Source organism: Pseudophryne corroboree, chromosome 10, assembly GCF_028390025.1.
Source record: "Pseudophryne corroboree isolate aPseCor3 chromosome 10, aPseCor3.hap2, whole genome shotgun sequence".
In the NCBI taxonomy this organism is placed as follows: domain Eukaryota; kingdom Metazoa; phylum Chordata; class Amphibia; order Anura; family Myobatrachidae; genus Pseudophryne; species Pseudophryne corroboree.
In genome coordinates, this window is record NC_086453.1 from 84,839,690 (window position 1) to 84,855,019 (window position 15,330).

Consider the following 15,330-nt stretch of genomic DNA (forward strand, 5'->3'; position numbering starts at 1 on the left):
ACCGGCTGCCGCAATGTGTTAAAAGGGAGACTGGCTGCTGTAATGTGTAAAAAGGGGGACTGGCTGCCGCAATGTGTAAAAAGGGTCTATCTGCCGCAATGTATAAAAAGGGGGACTGGCTGCCGCAATGTGTAAAAAAAGGGTCTATCTGCCACAATGTGTAAAAAGGGGGCCTGGCTGCCGCAATGTGTAAGAAAGGGCCCTGGCTGCCGCAATGTGTAAAAAGGGAGACTGGCTGCCGCAATGTGTAAAAAGGGGGACTGGCTGCCGCAATGTGTAAAAAGGGGGACACTGTCTGCTGTAATGTATAAAAGGGGCTCTACCTGGTGTAGTGGCGCTACTGTGCAGCGTAATTTGAATAATGTAGACTACTGTGCACCGTAGTATGAATTGCTATTATTTTGTGGCCACGCCCCTTCCCCGGGAAGCCACGCCCCTAGAATTTTTTCGCGCGCCGCAGGCGCGCACTGCCCCTGTCTTACATGGGGGGGGGGGGGGCGCCACTGTCGTTTCTTGCACACAGCGCTAAAATGCCTAGTTACAGCGCTGTGAAGATAGAAGACATCAGCGCCAGAGGCAGCGGAGAAGGAGGAGGGAGGGGGAGCAGGGAGCCGCAGCAGCGCTATGTTATTGGTAGTAAGCGCCGCTGCAGCATCCCCCTCTCCTTCCGTATTGGCTGCCCGGCAGCCAATACAGAAGGAGAGGGGGATGCTGCAGCGGCGCTTACTACCAATAACATAGCGCTGCTGCGGCTCCCTGCTCCCCCTCCCTCCTCCTCCTTCTCATCTCACTGCCTGCACCGAGGGAGCAGCACGAGGAGCCTGTCAGCGGGGAGAAGGTAAGTATATTCCCCCTCCCTCTCTCTCTCTCTCTCTCTCTCTCTGTCTCTGTCTCTGTCTCTCTCTGTCTCTCTCTCGGACACCGCCTGCCGCAATGTGTAAAAAATGGGACTGGCTGCCGCAATGTGTAAAATGGGACTGGCTGCCGCAATGTGTAAAAAATGGGACTGGCTGCCGCAATGTGTAAAAAATGGGACTGGCTGCCGCAATGTGTAAAAAATGGGACTGGCTGCCGCAATGTGTAAAAAAGGGGGATGGCTGCCGCAATGTGTAAAAGGGGGATGGCTGCCGCAATGTGTAAAATGGGACTGGCTGCCGCAATGTGTAAAAAAGGGGGATGGCTGCCGCAATGTGTAAAATGGGACTGGCTGCCGCAATGTGTAAAATGGGACTGGCTGCCGCAATGTGTAAAAAATGGGGACTGGCTGCCGCAGTGTGTAAAATGGGGCCCTGGCTGCCGCAATGTGTAAAAAGGGTCTATCTGCCGCAATGTGTGAAAAGGGGGACTGGCTGCCGTAATGTGTAAAAAGGGGGACTGGCTGCCGCAATGTGTATAAAGGGGGACACCATCTGCCGTAATGTGTAAAAACGGGGACGCTGTCTGCTGTAATTGTAAAAAAGGGACGCTGTCTGCCGCAATGTGTAAAAAGAAGGACCGGCTGCCGCAATGTGTTAAAAGGGAGACTGGCTGCTGTAATGTGTAAAAAGGGGGACTGGCTGCCGCAATGTGTAAAAAGGGTCTATCTGCCGCAATGTATAAAAAGGGGGACTGGCTGCCGCAATGTGTAAAAAAAGGGTCTATCTGCCACAATGTGTAAAAAGGGGGCCTGGCTGCCGCAATGTGTAAGAAAGGGCCCTGGCTGCCGCAATGTGTAAAAAGGGAGACTGGCTGCCGCAATGTGTAAAAAGGGGGACTGGCTGCCGCAATGTGTAAAAAGGGGGACACTGTCTGCTGTAATGTATAAAAGGGGCTCTACCTGGTGTAGTGGCGCTACTGTGCAGCGTAATTTGAATAATGTAGACTACTGTGCACCGTAGTATGAATTGCTATTATTTTGTGGCCACGCCCCTTCCCCGGGAAGCCACGCCCCTAGAATTTTTTCACGCGCCTGCGGCGCGCACTGCCCCTGTCTTACATGGGGGGGGGGGGGGGGGGCGCCACTGTCGTTTCTTGCACACAGCGCTAAAATGCCTAGTTACGGCACTGCACCTCAGTGTCGTACAGTAGGGAGAAGAGGACATACATAAAACAGGGACACACAGGGAAGGCGACAAATGTAGGCATGAAAACAAATGGCCGTTCCTATGAGAAAGTTCAAATGCTGACTGTTAGAGGGCACCACTGAGACAAGAGGAGCCAGTGTGGCTCATAGTGATAGATTGGGACAGTTGTGAGGGTGCACTGGCATGGGGGACCCATTATCTATAGATGTTGTGGAGCCTCGGGAAGGGGCCCTGTAGGGAAATGGGCAGAAAACTAAGCCCTAATCTGGCCCTGGTAAACTACAGCTGCCAATTGGTGGTACCAGAGGATAGCACTGCCCTGAGCTGTGGGTAATGGGGGATCCCAACATGAGTAGCACATGTGTCTAGTTTATGCCAGGCATGCGTCACACTTACACCCGGGTTCTTTACCATTTCTATTACTTGGGAAATATGCAAATGCTATTTTTTTCTGGGCATTTACAGAGCGATTTCATGCAAAATATGTTATGCAAACTCTGTATAAGCCCTATAGTTATCTGGATCAAGAAATATGTAGGTCAGTGGCAGGAATCAGACATGGGAAGACAGGAAATAGTCAGCAGGGGATACCCTTGTATTGTACTTAATTCTGACAACATCTGCAATGGGGGTCACATGACCAAGAGTGGTACACGTGCGCCATAGCCTCTGACTGAGATCCAACTTGTGTGTGGAGCTGCAATCGCACTAATAATGAGCAATGGTGAAGAACTGCATTGATCCATGCTGATGACCCAAAGTACATTCCATCCGAACCGGGCATCAGCAGCATTGGGAAGAAGCTGGAACCCTCTCCGGGGGCAATATTTACTAATATTCGTGTTTGAGTCGGTTTGTGTAGTGTTTAAACTCGTTTTGTATCGGGTGCATTTTCATGCAACTTTTTGAATCCATGGCCCTCATTCCGAGTTGATCGCAGAGATTCATCGCATCGCAAATGTACGAAAACTAAGTGTCTGCGCATGTGCAAAAGCGTGAATACGCATGCGCGAGTACATCCGTACGACATTGGTGCAAAAATACCAAAAAAAACCCCACACGTAACTGGCAACCGAAAACGAGGAGTGGCGGAGGCGTGGCGGAGGCGAGACTTCGCAATGCTCCGACATGGGCGTGAAAGTGGGCGTACAGTGTGGGAGTATGCAACTCGCAATGGGCGTGTTTTTCGCAATTAAACCTTGTCGCTGTTAAATCTAACATAGGAAACCGTAGCAACCTTCACGCAGCAGCCGAGTAGGTCTGCAGTTACTCTAAATTTGCGAAGTACTGTTACAAGTGTGTATGCAGTAATTAGCTGTTAATTGGAGAGCACATTCATCTGATGGCCAATTACTTGTTAATTACTGCGCAGATGAAAGTTAGCAAACAGCAATTGTCTGAACCCACATTACATGTTTATTCTACTCACATATAAATCTCACACACTGCCAAATAAGGTTGTTATTTGTGTTCAAGTTGGTGTGTAAACATTTGTTAAAATTGTTTTAATGTGTGTAAGAATAACAAATACTAACAAGTGAAATTATTAAAAATTTAAATTGAAAGCTGCAACATTTTTGCAAAAGAAACCGACACCCACATAATGCAGCATACACTTTAATTTTGTCAGAAATGTAACATTAATATTTGTTTATAATATCTGACAATGTTTTAAATGATGTCCTGTTGACCATAGATAAATCTAAAAAGTGTTGTGTCAGTTTACTTAATATGGTGCAAAGCATACCTGTATTTTTTGGATGATGCAATTTTTTTGTATAAATTGCAGATTGGTCCACAAGTGTCTATATGCTGACCTAATCTTTCTGAAACTAAGATTTACCTAATGCATTACCTTGAATAAACTGCACAATTTTTATTTTAATATTTTTTATTACTGTAGTAATATTTCACAACATGAAAACAACATGGCTACACGTGAGTCTCACAGGCAGAGATGGACCAAGCAGCAAGCATATGGCACTGACACAAATGATATAGCAGAACTCAGTACTCTGCAAAATTCAGCTTCTGACTAAATTATAATTTGTAAGCAAAAATAAAACATATTACACACCCTGCCACACAAAAATTTTGACCCAACTGAGAAAGAATTAGGATCCACCACACAAACACAACAATACATAGCACACTAGTAAGAGGAAGATGGCTCTGGTGTTTATACAAAAAAACTCACAGGCTACAATACCTCCAAACATAAATAATACATTTCACTAAGAGGGAGTTATCCATTCTGGCCACACAAGCCAACTCCAAAATAACATAGAGGCAACATGAAAAACATGGGTGCTGCCCATCTGGAGAGAGATCACTTTCTTTTTTTTCTCCCCGCCTGAGGCTGTTCTTCTTGGCTTGGTCTGCGGAGCGACCTTCGTTGGGCCTGCCCAGTGGGCTGTTCTTCCTGGGCAGGGGCAGGGGAGGGAGCCGATGTGGGTGGCTCTCTGCCACTGTGGGCAAGGGAGACAGCGATGGCCTGGAGCCCTTGCAAGATGTTATTTGCAAGGCTTTGGAATGAGGAGGCAAGTTGTTCTTGGCCCTACCTGATCTCTGCCAGACCTTGGCAGAGTTGAGCAACACCTTGCTCAACACTGGTTCGGTGCTCAGTGAGCCGGACAGCTATCTGGCTTACCTCCTGGATGACCCTGTCTTGAAACGCATTTAGGCTCTCACCATACCTAGCGATTTCAAGCAGGATCTCCGGGATAGCAGAGGGTTGGGTGGGGGGGCCAGTAGGAACCTGCAGAGGTGGGATTTGTGGCCCCACACTGGCAGACCCACTAGGTCCCTCCACCTCAGCCTCAGCCACATAACCCTCCTGTGACTCAAACTGATCACCCCCCTGTGCTGTGTTTTGTGGCAAGCAAATAGAAGAATGTGTGGGAAAAGAGTACAATAAAAAATTAGATTTTATTTTATAAATACAGTTTAAATTGCAGACAAATACATGTGTAAACTTACCTGGCAAGTCATGTCCCGTCAGGATCTCAGGCAGGTCCGTGTCCATATTAGACACCCCTTGGGCCTCCTCATAACTGATACAGGGCATCGCCATCTCCTCCAAGTCTGTAAACTCCACAGCGACAGCTGGTCCTCCACCTGTAGCCCTTGAGGCATTCCACTCCGCAGACCTCTTTGCCTTCAGGCGGGATTTGAAGTCGGCCCACCTACATATGTATTGTGAAAGAGGGGCAAAGTAGAGTCTTATTATTTGAGTATGTAAATATATAGGACACATGTTCTGCTTGTGTTTGCTATACATAACATCACATGTAACTACATTTTTAAGTCAACTTAGCACAGAAAAAGGACTGGCAAGATGCACTTACCGTCGTCTAACTTCCTGCGATGTTCTGACGACAGAGCCAACTTCATTCACAGAATGTGTGATGTCCCTCCAGATGCGATCTTTTGTAGCAGCACCCATGTTTTTGGGGCCTCTATGTATTTTGGACATGGCCTGCGTGACCAAGACACGCAACTCCCTCTTAGTGAATGCTGGCTGTCTTTTCTTACGTCTGGAGGTAGCCTGTGAGGTTTCTTCGTGTTGCTCCTCACCATCTTCCTCCTCACTAGCAGCTTCTGTCTGTTGTGTTTGTGTGGCTAATGCTGATTCTCCCTCAGTTTGGCCAGTATGTGTGTGTGGCAGGGTATCCCCACTCAATTGTTGGGGCTCAGAAGCTGACATTTGCAGAGTACTAGGTCCTGCCTCTTCAGAATCCGCAGAGGCGTAGTCCAACATCCGTCTCTGGCACTCTAGGCGTTTTTTCGCCAATGCCATCTGCTGCTGTGCAATGCGGTCCATCTCTGCTGCTAATTCCTCACGAGAAGCCATGTTGGAGATGACGTGTGTATGCCCAGGTGTGTGCCTATTTATACCTACGTGCGGCGCGTTCATTCACACAGGTGTACAGTATGGTAATCTTGCTAATGATTGCACTGCTTATTTAAGGGCCTAGTTTGCACGCTGTGAGTGTGTGTTTGGAGTTTGGATTTTGGAGTTTGTGGCCCGTGCGTGAAGGTGCTATTGTGCTTTTCTGAGTGAGTAATTGTCAAGCATACATTTTCCCGTTTGTTTGCGTTTAGCATATAGACAGTATTGCATACTTTTTGCGAAGTTCCGTTTGTGAGTATTCGTGCAATCGTCTTGTTGTTAAATAAAACTCTGTTGTTGCAATGTATGTTTTTTTTTTTTTTTACAATATTAAATGTTGTTAATCTATATTAGGATGTTAAATTTATAAAACAAAACCTGTACTTTAGTGTTTCTGTTTTGTGGACTAATGTAAAAATGTTGTTCTTAGTGTCATTTTGTGTCTCTTGTAGGTGTCTTATTTTGGGAAAGTTATCCCGTTATTTATTTTGGAATCCATTAGACTTTATTTGGTTGGTGTGCCTTACAACACTAATCTTCTGTTGCTTTTGGAGGAGCAGGTAAGTCCCCTTGGCCTGTGTTTGTGTCTGTTTGTGTTAATGGGCTCTATGTGTGCTTAGTGTCATTTTGTGTCTCTTGTAGGTGTCTTATTTTGGGAAAGTTATCCCGTTATTTATTTTGGAATCCATTAGACTTTATTTGGTTGGTGTGCCTTACAACACTAATCTTCTGTTGCTTTTGGAGGAGCAGGTAAGTCCCCTTGGCCTGTGTTTGTGTCTGTTTGTGTTAATGGGCTCTATGTGTGCTTAGTGTCATTTTGTGTCTCTTGTAGGTGTCTTATTTTGGGAAAGTTATCCCGTTATTTATTTTGGAATCCATTAGACTTTATTTGGTTGGTGTGCCTTACAACACTAATCTTCTGTTGCTTTTGGAGGAGCAGGTAAGTCCCCTTGGCCTGTGTTTGTGTCTGTTTGTGTTAATGGGCTCTATGTGTGCTTAGTGTCATTTTGTGTCTCTTGTAGGTGTCTTATTTTGGGAAAGTTATCCCGTTATTTATTTTGGAATCCATTAGACTTTATTTGGTTGGTGTGCCTTACAACACTAATCTTCTGTTGCTTTTGGAGGAGCAGGTAAGTCCCCTTGGCCTGTGTTTGTGTCTGTTTGTGTTAATGGGCTCTATGTGTGCTTAGTGTCATTTTGTGTCTCTTGTAGGTGTCTTATTTTGGGAAAGTTATCCCGTTATTTATTTTGGAATCCATTAGACTTTATTTGGTTGGTGTGCCTTACAACACTAATCTTCTGTTGCTTTTGGAGGAGCAGGTAAGTCCCCTTGGCCTGTGTTTGTGTCTGTTTGTGTTAATGGGCTCTATGTGTGCTTAGTGTCATTTTGTGTCTCTTGTAGGTGTCTTATTTTGGGAAAGTTATCCCGTTATTTATTTTGGAATCCATTAGACTTTATTTGGTTGGTGTGCCTTACAACACTAATCTTCTGTTGCTTTTGGAGGAGCAGGTAAGTCCCCTTGGCCTGTGTTTGTGTCTGTTTGTGTTAATGGGCTCTATGTGTGCTTAGTGTCATTTTGTGTCTCTTGTAGGTGTCTTATTTTGGGAAAGTTATCCCGTTATTTATTTTGGAATCCATTAGACTTTATTTGGTTGGTGTGCCTTACAACACTAATCTTCTGTTGCTTTTGGAGGAGCAGGTAAGTCCCCTTGGCCTGTGTTTGTGTCTGTTTGTGTTAATGGGCTCTATGTGTGCTTAGTGTCATTTTGTGTCTCTTGTAGGTGTCTTATTTTGGGAAAGTTATCCCGTTATTTATTTTGGAATCCATTAGACTTTATTTGGTTGGTGTGCCTTACAACACTAATCTTCTGTTGCTTTTGGAGGAGCAGGTAAGTCCCCTTGGCCTGTGTTTGTGTCTGTTTGTGTTAATGGGCTCTATGTGTGCTTAGTGTCATTTTGTGTCTCTTGTAGGTGTCTTATTTTGGGAAAGTTATCCCGTTATTTATTTTGGAATCCATTAGACTTTATTTGGTTGGTGTGCCTTACAACACTAATCTTCTGTTGCTTTTGGAGGAGCAGGTAAGTCCCCTTGGCCTGTGTTTGTGTCTGTTTGTGTTAATGGGCTCTATGTGTGCTTAGTGTCATTTTGTGTCTCTTGTAGGTGTCTTATTTTGGGAAAGTTATCCCGTTATTTATTTTGGAATCCATTAGACTTTATTTGGTTGGTGTGCCTTACAACACTAATCTTCTGTTGCTTTTGGAGGAGCAGGTAAGTCCCCTTGGCCTGTGTTTGTGTCTGTTTGTGTTAATGGGCTCTATGTGTGCTTAGTGTCATTTTGTGTCTCTTGTAGGTGTCTTATTTTGGGAAAGTTATCCCGTTATTTATTTTGGAATCCATTAGACTTTATTTGGTTGGTGTGCCTTACAACACTAATCTTCTGTTGCTTTTGGAGGAGCAGGTAAGTCCCCTTGGCCTGTGTTTGTGGCTGTTTGTGTTTGTTCAAAGTGTTTTGCTTATGTTTGTCATCCATCTTTTTATTAAATTTACTTTTTTTCCCCAGGATTGTTCAGCAAAGTAGTGCTGTTCTTGCCTGTAATAGCTACTAAAGGGCTCAATTTTGTTTGGAATCTATTTTATATGTATAACCTATTTTTCGTAATTTATACTTAGGTGTTTGTTATGTCTTTGATGCTCTTATTATGTGTCTGTTTGGTTGGTTGACATATTTGTGTTTGTTTTTAAATAAACTATGTAGGTTTCTCACTTTTAATTTGTGTTTTTCCTTTTTTTGTCTCAATTTCAAATTGTTCCGGAATTGAATCCAGAAAAAATGTCGTATGCTCCTGCAGTAAGTTTACACCCCGTTTATTTTTAAAAGATTAAGGTTTTTTTAATTTTTTATTGCATTTGTCTTATTCACCATATATTTTTTTTTTTTAAAGTGTGTGATGTCAGTGTTTGTGGCTGCAGAAGCCCTCCCACCCCAACCCACGGCAGCACTCCCACCCCAACCGCCAGCCCCCCAACCACAACCGGCTCCTCATCAACCAAGGCAACGGAGGCGTGCTAGGCCACCAATTTTCCACACCCGTGTCATACTTTTTGGGATGCCAGATGATGTGGTTGTGCGTAGATACCGGCTGCCACCACATCTAATCCTAGACACTCTCTCCATAATAGAGAGTGATCTGGAATCTTCAATTCGGTATCCTACAGCAATACCACCATTGACACAATTCCTTGCTGTGTTACATTTTGTGGCCACAGGCTCATTCCAGCATGTGGTTGGAGACCTGGTTGGCATGTCGCAGGGCCAGTTCAGTAAGGTCCTGCGACGTGTCAGCCAGGCTTTCCTAAAGCGTGTGAAGCAATTTATTGCTATGCCTTTGGATGCTGGTGCCCTAGATGTGGTGAAGCGGCAATTTGAGGAAGGTGGTAGTCGCTTCCCACATGTTATTGGGGTTGTGGATGGCACACATGTAGCTATTCTGCCACCAAGACATAATGAAGAAATTTATAGAAACAGGAAAATGTTTCACTCTCTGAATGTAATGGTTGTTTGTGGGCCATCCCTCCAGATCCTGTCCCTGAGTGCTAAATTCCCTGGGAGCTCCCATGACGCACATGTTATTAGACAATCAGGGATATGGCAGAGATTAAGATCAAGTCAACGCCAAGACATGTGGTTATTGGGTGAGTTATTGTATTTTTTTTTTTTAAATAGTATAAAGAAATAATATTATCATTCTAATTGAATGTTCTAATCCAACAGGAGACCGTGGATATCCTTGCACCCCCTGGCTCATGACTCCTTACCGTAATCCCAGGCCAGGACCACAGACGGCATTTAACTCCGCGCTTACTGCCACTAGACAGCTGGTGGAGCGCACAATTGGTGTGCTTAAAGGGCGATTTCGTGTGCTCCACCGCACTGGTGGCGATATCATGTATTCGCCGGAGATGGCAAGTAAAATAGTGGTCCTGTGCGCTATACTTCATAACATCGCGGTAAGGAGCCGCGTTGAGCTTCCTGAAACTGAGGAATTGCCAGATGAGGAGCCAGGGGTTGGGCGGAGATTTGGTGGTGGGAGTGTTTCCCGGAGGGGCAGCCAAGTAAGGGCAAGCATTGTCCAGGAATATTTCAGGTATAGTGTTTTTGGTTATCCTATAGTAAATTGTGTAAAAACACAGTATGCTTATGGTCATTTTGACCACATGTCATTTATTTTGTTCTTGTAAGGTCATTGTGTAATTGTTCGGGTGTGTTTTAATATATTATTCTGTTTGTGTTAATGTTTATTTAAAAAATGTAAGCTTACAATGTTTTTTTCTGGGAATATAATAATGTGTCATTGGTTTTTTTTTTTAATTTTTTTCATAAAATCATGTTTTGTTTGAATTTGGGGAAAAAAAACATATGTTTCTAAATGATGAACATTTTGTGACTGTGCAGCTGATTATTCACAACAAATGTGGTGAGTACACTGTTTTATTTTATCTATATAAAAAGTGTGTGTATTAGGTTTTTTTTTTCTGGTTCTTCCGCGACTGCGTATTTCCGCTCTCGCGAAATAATGACTGTACAGTTCACAGCATTGCAAACATCAATAAAGTTTATTGCAATGACAGCATCGAAGTTACACCAATCGCATGCCAACACACACTATAAATATATGCCCAAACAAGGAAAACGCCATTGCCATGATGCGTGCTGCCCCATTCACACGGCGGGAACTCCGCGTGCTGGTAGCGGTAATGGACCGACGCGTAGGCCGTTTCATCCCAAACAGGGTAAAACGCGAGGCCTACGCGGAGGTCCGCCGCCTACTACGGAGGCGCCTCCGCAGTCGCAGGAGCATAATCCAGCTTGAGAGACGGTGGAGCGACCTGCGGAGGCGCACGCCAGACCTCCTGGCGGAGCTCCGCCAACAGATCCGGAACCTACGTATCTGCAGTGAGTAACATTTTTTGCACAGACAGAATTAACACAGAACCTTTGCATACTATCGTTAAGTGTGGTCGCTAAAATTTGCACAGAGAAAATTTTCATGAGTGTGTGTAGGTAAGTTATGCAGTGAGGCCTAACTCCCAATATGACCTTTTGCAAGAGTAACCAAAAGCTCTGCTTAGGTATTTGTAACTTAATTGGTAATCTCAAGATTTCTATGCACAAAAGATGGCAATCATACATTAAGAGTGAAGTGACGGAGCAGAACATTCTGTCCCTCCTGGCGAGACTCATGTTGGGAGGTATGGTACTGACTGTATGTTGTTTTTTGTAAAAAATGGCTAGATGGTATATAATATACTTTATTTAGATTGTGTTTGTTTGATAAGGGCAACATCACCATGAAATCTATTTGAGTAACTTAGTCAAATTAACCCTGTTTCTTTAACATGGTACAGAACAGAGTAATAGGAATATTTTTTAATAAATTTTTGGCTTTAAACTAAAAAATAACATATGTCATTATAGGGCGAGCACAACGGCAAGGTGCTGGTGCTGGGAGGACACACCAGCAAGATTCTCCATCCCCTTCACGATCTCCCTCCCCCTCTCCTGCCACCTCACCCTCTCCAGCCACCTCCCCCTCTCCTGCCCAATCCCCCTCTCCTGCCCACACCCCCTCTCCAGACCAAACACCCTCTCCTGCCCAATCCCCCTCTCCTGCCCACACCCCCTCTCCTGCCCACACCCCCTCTCCAGACCAAACACCCTCTCCTGCCCAATCCCCCTCTCCTGCCACCTCACCATCTCCATTCACCTCACCCTTTCCAGCCACCTCCCCCTCTCCTGCCCACACCCCCTCTCCTGCCCACACCCCCTCTCCTGCCCAATCCCCCTCTCCTGCCACCTCACCCTCTCCAGCCACCTCTGCATCATTTTCAAAAACCCCCTCTCCAGCCCAAGCCCACTCTATTTCCCAATCCCCCTCTCCAGCCCACACCCCCTCTCCAGACCAAACCCACTCTCTTACAAAATTCCCCTCTCTGCCCCCCTCCCCCTCTGTGTCCCTAAAAAAAACACCACCACCCTCACCCTATCATTCCAAAACACCCTCTGAAAGTTCCTACCCCTTCCATCCTCTCACACAATTTGACCCTCCTTCCCCCATCCTGCCTTCTTCCCCCATCCAGCACCCATCCCCCATCCAGCCAACCTCACCCATCCAGCCTCCATCCCCCAGCCAGCACCCATCCCCCATCCAGCCTCCATCCCCCAGCCAGCACCCATCCCCCATCCAGCCTCCATCCCCCACCCAACAATCCTCGCAGACCGAATGGGCAGCAGAGGCCCCGGAGCCAGTAGAGGGAGGTGTCCAAGTGGCAGAGGAAAGTAAGTTGGCACACATTCCTTATTATTCCTTATTATTATTGGCCGCACAACAAGGTTTGTATGTGAAACATTATATGCAACACATTTTGACCAGAGTGTTTTTTGTGGTGTGTTTTTACTTTTACAATTGAGCTTGGGTCTTGCAATATTTTATTACAAAAGTTGCAGGAGTCACTTTGTTAGCCAGCCTAACGACACAATGATTTGTGTTGTGAAAGTTACACTCACAAAATACTTATTTGATTTATCTTAACCTGTTGGACCTTTTTTTGTTTTAAAGGCAGGCTTTCAGGGAGTGTGGGCATGCTAGGGTATGTTGTCCTTCTGAAGATGTTGATATGCAGTGTGATGATTCCGTTCAAAACAGCACAAAAAACAAGTCTGCCTCATTACAGATGTGAATGAATCCCAGTATGGGGTAACATGTCCTAATTTGGGGGTGTGATTCAAGATTGGATGTTTACCATAGCAAACAAACTATAACAAGATTTTTGTTCTTTACAACCTTCGAGACGAGAAGTTTAAAGTGATTGGTTGCTATGGGCAACATCCCATATTAAATATAGCTCCCATTTTGGGAAATGTACATCATGGTGTGGTAGACTTTTACACATTGTAATTTTATAATGACAAACATTGCTGAGTATGCTTTTGTGTTGGTATGCTACTGTTTTGTCATTTAAACATCCATGATGTATATCATTTTTTACGAAAGTGTGCTTTGTGAATTTGAGATGTAATAGCTAATGTGAGTTATGTTTTAAATATATTTTTTAATCTGTATTTCAGATGTTGCCATTGGAGATCCCACAAGCCGGGTAGCCATCGTGGCCAGAATGAAGGCCAATTTGGAGGCCATGTTGGCCGATATTAAAAATTTGAATGATTTAGTTTAAAAAAAAAAAAAATATTATTTAAAAATGAAAAAAGCAAAAAACAAAACAAAAAACATTTGTTTAACAAATAAAAAAAAATGTTGTACCGTTATGCGCTTGTGTTGTTTTTTTTGTCCATAAATTTAAGCATATTGCAAAGAAGAAATTGGTAAACAAAACTAAAAAAAAAAAAAAAACACGAGTATTAGTCTTATTTATTACATACAAATTAGGTTAGTTAGTAGCTTTTTTTTTTAAAACAAACATGTAAACACATACATTCACACACTAAACATCCACACCAAATTAAGCTATTTTCATTTATGTCAGGCACAGTTTACACATCTCTTGCACTTCTTACCAAAAAAAACATGGTAATGTCCAATTATGCCTGCAAAGTGTTCTTCAGGCATTCTTTGCATACTTAATTGGTCATGCACACAATCAATTATTCCACTAATTGGATTTATAATTGATTGACGCTTGCTGAGATAGAGTTGCAAGGTGTCATCTAAATTAGCTTAAAAAAGCCATTGCTGTGCGTTTGATAGCAAAAAACTTAGCATATTTAAGAGGAATGCGTATATATACGATGATATCGTGTTATTGCGATGAGGTATGTGTGTATGCGTTGGATTCGCATAACTGCGTTGGAATATGGCATACGCCTACCTTGTGCAATACTGCGTACGAAATAGCAGAATTACGTTGGGGGCGGATGTTCGCAATTTAACAACATTATCGCAACTTTGCGAATATGTGGTGCGAACGACAAACTTAGCGATCAACTCGGAATGAGGGCCCATATACGCAAAGTTACGAAGCAGTCGACTTTATGGTTGTCGTGTTTTCCGATGTCGATGCCAGTCGTTTTTTTTTGGAACATTTACGGCCGTCATTGTCGTTTGCGTACGTGTTTTTGTTGTATTTGCTGTTTTTTTTCCCTAAGTTAAACGCGGCAGGGTTTTTTTTTTCCCGCGGCCGCATTTTCACTTTCAGTTTTGATTTTCATCCCCGTTCGTGATTGGTTGTGTTTCAGATGGTAGGAGTGTCTGTGCACAACCATATAAATACGCCCCAAACCGTCCGCACCTCGTGGGTTTAGTTAGTGGTGAGGAGGAGGGAGGTTGTGCTGTGGAGGTAGGTGAATTTGTGGTTTGAAGAGGAGTGGTGGTAGCGATTTCTGAGTGTGGTATTGTGTTTGAAAGTCTTCTTGTCATTCTTGTTGTCTTGTATTTTGTGGTTTTGTCTCATTTTTAGTCCAAGTTATTTTTCTTTATAGTCCCTTGTCAGTGTGTGTGTGTGTGTGTGTGTGTGTGTGTGTGTGTGTGTGTGTGAGTTGTGTAGTGGTGGTGGAGGCGTGTATTGTTTGTCTTTTTTTTCCTGTGTTAACTGTTTAGACACACAATTATGTGTGACTCAGAGGTGGAGGGCGTGAGTGAGGGGGAGGAGGTCGGTCAGGTGGAGGAGGTGAGTGTTAGTGAGGTTAGTGAGGTGGAGGAGGTGGGTGAGGTTGCTGCAGCAGCCTCAAGTGATAGTGACAGTCAGAGTGCTCCGCAGCCACGCACCACTACTAAGACTGGGCGGAATGTTAAGTTTAGTTTTGCAGAAAATGTGGCATTGGTGCGTGAGCTGATGAATTATCAGAGGCAGCTATTTGGCCCTGAGTCCGCCAAGGTGCCAACATGGAGGAAGACAGTGTTGTGGGCAAAAGTAGTTGCTGCTGTCAATAGTGAGGGGGTGGTCAAGCGGACGGAGGACACGTGCCGCAAACGGTACTATGACATAAAGCGACGTGTCAAGTACAAAATGGCCAAGGAGGCCAAGTCGGCTCGGAAAACCGGTGGTGGGCAGCCCTATATTGCAAGTTATCTGGAGTATGAGGAGCCCATGCGGAGTGTAATCCCTCCAGAAGTTGTCTCTGCAACCCATGTCCGGGATTCAGATAGGCCCAGGAAGAATGGTGAGCATGTGTATTTGCATTTACATTCTTTTTTTTTTTTTTGTAATGTGTGTCATGTGACGTTGCATATTACTCCCATCTTCAAGTGTGTGTCAGCAAATACATTGTTTTGGTTAATGTTTTATATAAAAGCCAATGTAACATCTTACTTTATTGTATGTCATGTGTTTTTCAGACAGATATTTTGCATGTGTAGTT